The sequence below is a fragment of the Primulina tabacum genome, chromosome 1 (assembly GCF_025594145.1).
Source record: "Primulina tabacum isolate GXHZ01 chromosome 1, ASM2559414v2, whole genome shotgun sequence".
In the NCBI taxonomy this organism is placed as follows: domain Eukaryota; kingdom Viridiplantae; phylum Streptophyta; class Magnoliopsida; order Lamiales; family Gesneriaceae; genus Primulina; species Primulina tabacum.
Window position 1 is genome coordinate 20,691,676 of NC_134550.1, and position 10,764 is coordinate 20,702,439.

Sequence of the window (10,764 nt, forward strand, 5' to 3'; positions counted from 1 at the left end):
TAGAACTAGTGCCCCATCTTGTTTAGTTTTTCCTCTTGATGCATCTAATTTCAACTTCAAACCTCAAATTATTCAACTTTTACCACATTTTCATGGCTTAGATTCTGAAAATCCATATTTGCATCTAAGAGAATTTGAGGAAGTTTGTAACACTTATAATGATCAAAATTGTAGCATGGATATAGTTCGATTAAAGCTTTTCCCTTTTTCTTTAAAAGATAAAGCTAAAACATGGCTACAAAATTTAAGATCAAATTCAATAAGATCATGGGAAGAAATGCAACAACAATTTCTCAAAAAAATTTCCCTTCCCATAGAACAAACTCTTTTAAAAGACAAATTACAACTTTTTCTCAAAAATAAGGAGAAACGTTTTATCAATGTTGGGATAGATATAAAGAATTACTTAATACATGCCCACATCATGGTTTTGAAACATGGAGAATAGTTTCTCACTTTTATGAAGGTCTAATACCTAAAGATAGGCAAATGATAGAATTAATGTGTAATGGAACTTTTGAAGATAAAAACCCAAATGAAGTTATGGAATATTTGGATTCATTAGCAGAAAATGCTCAAAATTGGGATAATATAGGCACAATAGAACCACCAACAACTAAAAACAATAATTCAAAAAATGGGGGTGGTATCTTTAATCTTAAAGATGATATAAATATTCAAGCTAAACTTGCATCTTTAGCAAGAAAAATTGAGTCATTAGAAATGAAAAAGAGCGGTCAATTAAAAAGTATTCAAGAAATTGTTTGTCATATATGTGATACACATGATCATGCTACAAAATATTGTCCAACATTACCTTCATTTAAAGAATGTCTCCATGAACAAGCAAATTATGTTAACAATTATAAAAAACCGATAATAGATCCTTTTTCACCATCATATAATCTTGGATGGAAAAATCATCCTAATTTTAGTTGGAGGAATGATAATAATGCACAACCGTCACAACAATATTTTCAAAATAAACAAAATCATCAAGGTTATATTCTTTATGTTACACCTCCAAGAAAAAACTTTGAAGATGTAATTTATGCATTTATCCAAAAGCAAGAGTCTATCAATATTCAAAACAGTCAATCTATGAGTGATTTGAAAGAAACTCTTGCAAAATTTGCATCTGCACTTAATATTCATGAAAAAGGAAAATTTCCATCTCAACCTCAACCTAATCCTAAAAATCAAAATCAAGAATTAAAAAATGAAAAAATTGATCAAATAAAATCTGTTGTTACCCTTAGAAGTGGTAAAATAGTTAATGATCCATATAGTAATGAAAACAATGATCATTTAAAATCAAAGAGTAAGGATGATAATCCTGTTACTTTTGAGAATGATGATACCTTAAACTTTAAGAATAATATGGTGAATGATAAATCATCTGAAATAGTAAATAAGTCAAATAAACCTCCACCATTTCTTCATGCATTAACAAATCATAAAAAACAAAAAAGTGATTCTGCTATTAAACAAGTACCTTCTTATGCAAAATTTTTAAAAGACTTATGTATTGTAAAGAGAAAATTGCATGTGAAGAAAAAAGCATTCTTGGCTGAACAAGTAAGTTCTATTCTACAAAATAATTCTAGTTTAAAATATAAAGATCCTGGTTGTCCAACAATTTCATGTATTATTGGAGAAAATAAAATTAAAAAAGCTTTGTTGGATTTGGGAGCAAGTGTGAATTTACTTCCTTACTCAATTTATGAAAAACTTAATTTAGGAGAATTAAAACCCACTTCTGTTACTCTCTTACTGGCGGATAGGTCAATCAAAATACCTAGAGGTATTGTAGAAGATGTGTTGGTTCAAGTTGATAAATTCATATATCCTGTAGATTTTATTGTTTTGGATACACAACCAATAGAAGTACATAATGAAATTCTAGTAATATTGGGACGACCATTTCTAGCAACTTCAAATGCTTTAATTAATTGTCGAAATGGAATAATGAAATTGTCTTTTGGAAATATGACTCTAGAAATTAATGTGTTCAATTTATGTAAACAACCAAGTATTAATGAAAATGAATATGATAATGAAATTGAAACAATTGTGGAAGAAAATATACAAGAAGAAAACTTAAATCAACAATCTGAAGTTTTTTCCATAGAAGGTTTTGAGTCTAAAAATAATTTTAAAGAAGATGATAATACAAAACTTGAAATAAAAGTTTTACCATTAGAATTGAAATATGTATTTCTTGGTGAAAATAAAACTTTTCCTGTTGTAATTTCTTCCACTCTTTTGCCAAATCAAGAAGAAGATTTGATTATATTACTTAAAAAATATAAAAATGAAATTGGATGGACTTTGAAAGATAAAAGGTATGAATCCTTTAATTTGTACACATAAAATTCACTTGGAAGAAAATGCTAAAACATATCAACAACAACAAAGAAGGTTAAATCCACATATGAAGGAAGTTGTTAAGAATGAAGTATTAAAACTATTAGACGCTGGAATTATCTATCCAATTTCAAATAGTAAATGGGTAAGTCCAACACAAGTAGTACCTAAAAAGTCAGGCATCACTGTTATAAAAAATGAAAAGGGAGAGTTATTACAAGCTATGATTCCATCTAGTTGGCGTATGTGTATTGATTATAGAAAATTAAATGATGCAACTAGAAAAGATCATTTCCCACTACCATTTTTAGATCAAATTCTAGAAAAAGTAGCAGGAAATTCTTATTATTGTTTTCTTGATGGGTATTCGGGGCATTATCAAATACCTATATCATTAGAAGATCAAGAAAAAACTACTTTTACTTGTCCTTTCGGAACTTTTGCATTTAAAAGAATGTCATTTGGTTTATGTAATGCTCCGGCTACTTTTCAAAGATGCATGTTAAGTATTTTCAGTGATATGATTGAAGAATATGTAGAAGTTTTTATGGATGATATAACTGTTTTTGGAAACTCATTTGAAAATTGTCTTAAAAATCTAGAAGAAGTATTAAAAAGATGTGAAGAAAAAAATCTTGTTTTAAATTGGGAAAAATGTTATTATATGGTTAAATCAGGGATTGTTTTAGGACATGTGATATTTGAAAAAAAATTGAAGTTGATAAAGCCAAAGTTGATGTTATTGCTAATTTAACATCACCAAAAATGGTCCAAGAAGTTCGATCATTCTTGGGTCATGAAGGATTTTATAGAAGGTTTATAAAAAATTTCAGCATAATATCTAAACCAATTTCAAATCTTTTAAAAAAAGATACACAATTTGAATGGACTCAGAAATGTGAAAATGCTTTTAAAAAAATTATTAATCTTTTAGTTACATCACCTATTTTACAACTTCCAGATTGGTCTTTACCATTTGAATTAATGTGTGATGCAAGTGATTATGCTATAGGAGCTGTGTTAGGACAAAGAAAAGAAGGAAAACCTTATGCAATCTATTATTCTAGTAAAACCTTAAATAGTGCCCAAATAAATTATTCAACTACTGAAAAATAATTACTTTCAGTAGTATTTGCATTAGATAAGTTTCGATCTTATTTAATTGGTTCAACTACTATTGTTTACACCGATCATTCTGCCATAAAATATTTATCAAATAAACAACATGCTAAGCCAAGATTAATACGGTGGATTTTATTGTTACAAGAATTTGATATTATAATTAAAGATAAAAAAGGAAAAGAAAATGTTGTAGCCGATCATTTATCTAGAATAATGACTGAATCATCTCATAATGAAATACCAATAAATGAAAATTTTTCAGATGATCAGTTGTTTTATGCTACTATCATGCCTTGGTTTGCTAACATTGTAAATTTTCTTGTGACAAATAAAATGCCTTCTCATTGGAATTCACAGGATAAGAATAAATTCTTGATAGAAGTTAAAAAATTTTATTGGGATGATCCTTACTTATTTAAGTATTGTCCTGACCAAATTTTTCGACGATGCATACCCGACAATGAAGTAGGTAATGTTATTAAATTTTGTCATTTTGAAGCATGTGGAGGTCATTTTTCATCCAATAAAACAGCTACAAAAATCTTACAATGTGGATTTTATTGGCCGTCTTTATTCAAAGATACGCATTTATTTTGCAAATCTTGTGAAAACTGTCAGAAGATGGGATCAATTTCAAAACGAAACATGATGCCTTTAAATCCAATCATAATTATTGAAATATTTGATAGTTGGGGGATAGATTTTATGGGTCCATTTCCATTATCTTTTGGATATACGTACATTTTAGTCGCTGTTGATTATGTTTCAAAATGGAATGAAGCAATTGCATGTAGAACTAATGATCATAAAGTTGTTATAAAATTTTTAAAAGAAAATATTTTTAGCCGATTTGGAATACCTAGAGCAATAATTAGTGATAGGGGAAGTCATTTTATAAATAAATCATTTTCTTCTTTGTTAAGAAAATATGGCATTACACATAAAATTTCTACCCCATATCATCCTCAAAGTAATGGTCAAGTTGAACTTGCAAATAGAGAAATAAAACAAATTTTAGAAAAAAACAGTTAATCCAAATCGAAAAGATTGGTCTTTAAGATTAACTGATGCATTATGGGCATATAGAACTGCATTTAAAACATCATTAGGGATGTCACCATATAGGTTAGTTTTTGGTAAGCATTGTCATTTACCGGTTGAACTTGAACAAAGAGCTTATTGGGCAATTAAAGCATTTAATATTAATTTAGATGATACATCTAAATTAAGAAAATTGCAAATAAATGAACTTGAAGAATTAAGAAATAATGCATATGAAAATTCAAAGATTTATAAAGATAAAACTAAAGCCTTTCATGATAAAAATATTATGAGAAAGTCATTTGAAATTGGACAAAAAGTTTTTCTTTATAATTCTCGTTTGCATTTATTTCCAGGTAAACTAAGATCGAGGTGGTCAGGACCATTTATAGTCAAATTTGTTTATCCTCATGGTGCTGTTGATATTAAAAATCCTAAAAATAATGACGTGTTTAAAGTTAATGGGCAAAGACTTAAGCCTTTTATAAAAAATGAAATTCTTAATAATGAGTTTATGCCTTTATATGATCCACAATAGTTGTTTGATATTTTCATTTTGTTTTGCAGATTCTAGTTCATTTCCCGGTTAAGTGACGGATAACGGTACTCCGTGACTGTTTAAGTCGGTTTCTTCAGTTTTCCCAAAATAATTGAAATATATATAATAATAATAATAATATGGATGCGTGTATTATGAATCTTCGTAAATATTTTGCCTGTTTACTTGATAATGCGTTGAAAAAAATTTATAAAGCTAGATGTGAGCGGCTAAGGTTGATGATGTCATATGGCATACCGAATGATGTCCGTTTGATAATTGAAGCAAAAGTCCGATTAGTTGGGGAAGCAAGTGAATTAATAATAAGACATATGCCAGGATTTGGTAAAAGCACATATGCCAAAAAGCGAAGAGCTAAACGTATAAGTGGATGTCATAAATGTGCAAGGTGGACTTGTAAGGGAAAATGCAAAATGTTGGAATGACATCAATGAATAGAGAAGATAAAATTTTATTCATTAAGAATGGTCTGAGTAAAGAGCCTTTGGATAATTTTCTAGAGGTTCTTGATACGCATTCTAGTGGGTACGTGCAAAATGAACTTCTTAAACTATGGTGGCAATTTCAACAGGAGGAATATCAATATGGATGGTGGAATCAGCCTTACAAAGATCATACTGTAGTAACGCATATCTATTTAGATAAGTAAATATATATACACAATTTCGTCTTGGAAATCTGACGTTAAAAGACCATGTTTGCCAATTTATAAGAAAATTGGATGGGAAGCATATCCTCAACTCATAGAAGGCGTTGAAGCCGTTACTGAACGTAAAATTAGAGGAAGATGTGAGCCACAATCACAACTACGCTGTATATATTTGTTTTAATTTTGTCATTTTTATTTTCTTTTAATAATAATAATTTCATGTTCAAATATTAACTTTTGGCATGTTACGCTTATAAATTCATATGCTGTGATCTAACAATTACAAAAAACATATTTCTCAACATGTCAACGTCCACGGTAAGTAAAATCAAAAATATTTGTGTATTTTGTGGATCTAGTGCAGGAAAAGATTCAATTTATGAAGAAGTAGCAGAAAATCTTGGAATAACACTTGCTAAAAAAAAGATTCATTTGGTATGTGGTGGTGGTGAAGTTGGCCTCATGGGAAAAGTTGTAAAAGCTGCGCATGCAGGTGGAAGTGAAGTTTTAGGCATTATTCCGATTACCTTAGCCAATCTTACAGGACCAACAATAAGAGAAGAAATGAAAGTGGACAACATGTATGAACGAATTACTCAATTGATTGAACATTCAGATGCTTTCATTGCTTTGCCAGGAGGTTTCGGTACTTTGGAAGAAATATTTCATACTGTTTGTTGGGCACAATTAAATATCCACAATAAGCCAATTGGTTTGTTAAATGTTAACAATTATTATGATAAACTGTTATATTTTCTTGATGATGTTGTGGAACAGGGATTTATTTCATTAGCTTCGCGAAGGATGTTAGTTTCTGCTACAAGTGAAGGTGAACTTATTGATTTACTGCAAGGATTTAGTCATGAACCAGATCCATCCTTATCTCAACTTAATTGGCCAACATCCAAAAGTAAGAAAAGAAAATTTATGTGATGCTAAACTTGTGGTTCAACGGTATGTTTTAATGTTTTTCTTTAAGGTATGAATAATTTCTTCTTCTTCTCCTCTTAGTTTTTTTTATATAAAAATTAAAATATATACTATATATAGAAATAATAATAATAATTTTTAGTTCAATGTCGAGTAAGGTGTCAGTAAAATGCACCTGAGACGCATTAGTTAATAATTATTAAAAAATCAAAATACACTAGATTTTAATATTCATTATATTCAAAATACAGACTAAAAGAAAAATTAGTTTTTCATATGTACCAATTTATATATATTTTTTGATCAATTAATATAAAATATATAATAGATGTGTTCATATATATATATATATATAATTGTATGTGTTTTCAAATAAAATAATTTCTAAAATTTTTATGAGAATATAGTCAAAAGATATGGTTTGTATGGTTATTAACATGTATAATTGAAAGAATTCTTTTGTAAAAATATAATATATACTCACACATCTTTTGTGAGTGAGTGGTGAGAAATGAGAAAACAATTAATAAACTTTTATTGATTATTAAAAAATGGTTAATTACAAGAATATAACTCCCCTAAAAAAAATATTTATTGAAAAAGAAAAAAAAAGAAGTAAATATATAACGGACTGCAAAATACTTTATTCATTGTAATTTTTTTTTAGATTTGATTGATGTACTATCAATGTGTTCTAAAAACATCAATATTGTGTTCAAAAAAAAAAAAACAAAAAAACAAAAAAACAAAAAACAAACAAACAAACAAACAAAAAGATTTGTTTGTGCTAGATAAGTTTCAAAGGTAGTCGGATGTATCCGTTATATAAATGTTTATATATATACATATATATATATTTATGGTAGAATGTTTGGATAAAAAATTTTATGTTATTGTAAAATTTTGCAGTCACGTTATTTAAAAAAAACAATAAAAAAAAGAAAAAAAAAGAAAAAAGGAGATTTTATTCTTTGTAAATTTTCCTATTTTGTTTTCAATATTAGTTTAATTAATTGTCTGCTTTAATACTTAGCCTTTTTCAATGAGAGTTAATATTCATTACAACTCCATGAGTGAAAACTAGCTATTCCTTAAACATTTTGACCTGAAAGAATATATGGAGTTGAAGCTTTTACAATAATATTCTTGATATTATACATGTTCTGATGGGTGGTGTGATTTATCTTTTTGACTATATTATTATAAAAAATTTAGAAATTAAAAAAAAACTATATATATATATTGTTACTTTATATATTATGTGAAAATAAGAATAATAAAAAAACACATCTAATTATATATTATTATATTAAACGAAAATATATATATATATATATATATATATAAATCGGTATATGATTTTGTTTTTAATGAATATGTTCGTATTTGAATATATAAAAAGAATAAATAATCTAGGTTGTGATTTTTCGATAAATTTTATTACTAATGGACTAGTAATAAGATAGTGTGGGGTTGTGATGAAATTTAAAATTAATAATTTATTATATTTTAAAACCTGTATTTTAAAATTTAAGTTTCATTAAAATTATAAAATTATGTTATTTTAGTATTGTTTGTTTATATTTAATTGTCTTACTAAATATGTTTTATTTTCAGGTTTTCTACGTGTTGGTAAAATAATGATAACTCAAGCTAGAAAATTCAAATGGAGGTGACTCAAACATGTTTGGAATCCTTGAAAATTATCTACAACTTTGCAGAAGACATGATTGCCTAAAAAGTTCATTAAGATGATCAAATTGTACAAATATCAAAAGGAGGACAAATTTACTTTTAATATGACCAGCATATAGTAAAAAAATCATAACTATTTCAATATTTAACCTAATGAGGTGAATCAAGTGGCCAAATTCATCTACAGACAATTCCCCACATGTTTGGCGTTTTGAGCAGAGTCAAATTCAGTGATTAAAGTCGTGGAACAAAGCATTGAAAGAAGGGACATGGAATTGAACTTGGAGGAGACAAAGAATACTATTGCAACTACATGGCATTAATAAAAATTTTGACCCTTTCTCTCATTTGGCCTATAAATAGAGGCCTTGTGCTAGCTTGAGAATCATTCTATCTCATTGTAAAATATAGTGTGAGTGTGTATCAAAGTTCTAAGTTCTAATAAATTTTCTTTCATGTTCTCAACTATGAGTGATATTTTAGTGTTGATCAAAAGTAAGCTTATGGCAAGCTAAATCTATTATCTCAAGGTGAAGAGGATGCATTCTTGGTGAAGTAAGATTGTTTATATTTTGTATATTCTTTCTTTATTTCTTTTCATTTAGCTAACTTATTTTTATTATAGGTATAAAAATGAATTATTTGTTGTTATCAATTTACATCAAATGTTTGATACCATTAAAGTAGTTATCTTGATTTATTGTTTAATTTTGATACAATAAATATTTCATCACTTATTATTATTATTATTATTATTATTATTATTATTATTATTATATATATATATATTTATATAATAATATCATAATATTTCATTTAGACGATAGCGTGGCTCTGCCGGTTGTTCTAAATGAAATATTATGATTTAATACTAACATCTAACAATCTAACATTTATTTTATCGCAACTAACTTTTACTTTTCCGCAACTAACATTTACTTTATCGCCACTAACTTTTACTTTACCGCAACTAACTTATTAAATCAATATATTTCATTTAGGCAATAGTGTGGCTCTGCCGGTTGTTCTAAATGAAATATAATGATTTAATTTAAGATTTACTTTATGCAATTATTTATTTATATAGTTATAATTATAATCATAGGTATCATATATAAAATATCGGTTAATTCGGTATTTTCTATAATGGGAACTATATTATATTATGTGTGTGTGTAATTTTCTTGGAACCATTATTTATGGTGGTTTCTTTTGTTTTACTTTTAGTTAAACAATATTACATAAACCAAGAATAAATCCTCAAGCCTTGACAAAATTTATAATTTGTAAACTTCATTCTTGCATTTGGTAATCTATAAATTAATAAATTTAAACTCAAAATAACCTCTCTGAGGATCGATCTCGTACTTACGAAATATATTAATTGCAGACAACCTACACTTGGGTGAATTATTATTTAAGTAGTAGCAGCAACATCACTAGCTATAATAAGCACAAAGTGGCAGCCTCTTTCGAACTTCCGGATGAACTTCGCAAGACGAGTTTTCCTGTCGGAGACTCATGAACTCTTGGGTCAGACACCCCCTGACGTATGCAAGAAATTATTTACCTTATATGAAGTCTTTAAATTGATCCCACGTGAGAGTAGCTAGGATAACCATGTGGGCGGCTCCTTCCCACCACAAAGACGCATCGTCCCGCAACATATAGGTGGCACATCTGACCCTGTCAGCATCCCTCAAGACCAAGTAATGGAAGTGGTTCAACTAAATTCCTTGGGATTAAGCCTCCTGAACTGCTTATATATGTCCACTTGCGGTCTAGGAGCTTGCTGAGCCTGCTCCATCAAATGTGCAATCCCCTCCAAAACTCGAGTAGCAGGATCTCCTGGTGGTAGCGGTGGAAAAGCTCTGTCACCTCCAGGATTTTGATTATGCCTGTCTGTACTAGAAGCTCTTCTGGGAGGCATAGTATCTAAATACAGTCTAAATTCTAAATGTAACCAACATGCAATTCAATATAGCTTTTAAATCATTAAACCTTAAAACATATAAACATCTAAACATGTACTGTAAAACATAAATCATGTAGACATGCAGGTGATAGCATAAAACTTTCAAAACAACTAAAACATGTAAACTTACAGACTTGAGACTTGACGATTGAGCTTCTGAAGCTGGTGATGGCACATACCCTCTACAAGAAACCTTTCTTGGATACCAACTATAACATCTACTACTTAAAAATACTACTGAAATTTTTTTAAAGGTTATGACCGAAAATACACACCCATAAACTTATAAATAAGAAAATCATGTGTTGTAAAATTTATTCAATCACTGACTGAAATAACTGCAGTTACACAAAATCTTAAAATTGAATCAATCTCCTAGTCTTCAGTTTTAAAGAGAAACTCGAACGTAATCCCAAAACTCTAACA

The 10,764-nt window shown here is 28.3% G+C and overlaps 1 non-coding gene across 1 annotated transcript; it reads right to left on the reverse strand.

Moving 5' to 3' along the window:
- Positions 1-320: 320 nt before the first annotated feature.
- On the reverse strand, positions 321-431 carry LOC142521497 (small nucleolar RNA R71). The gene has a single exon (XR_012814214.1). It is a non-coding gene; the product is annotated as a small nucleolar RNA R71 (small nucleolar RNA).
- Positions 432-10,764: the final 10,333 nt, after the last annotated feature.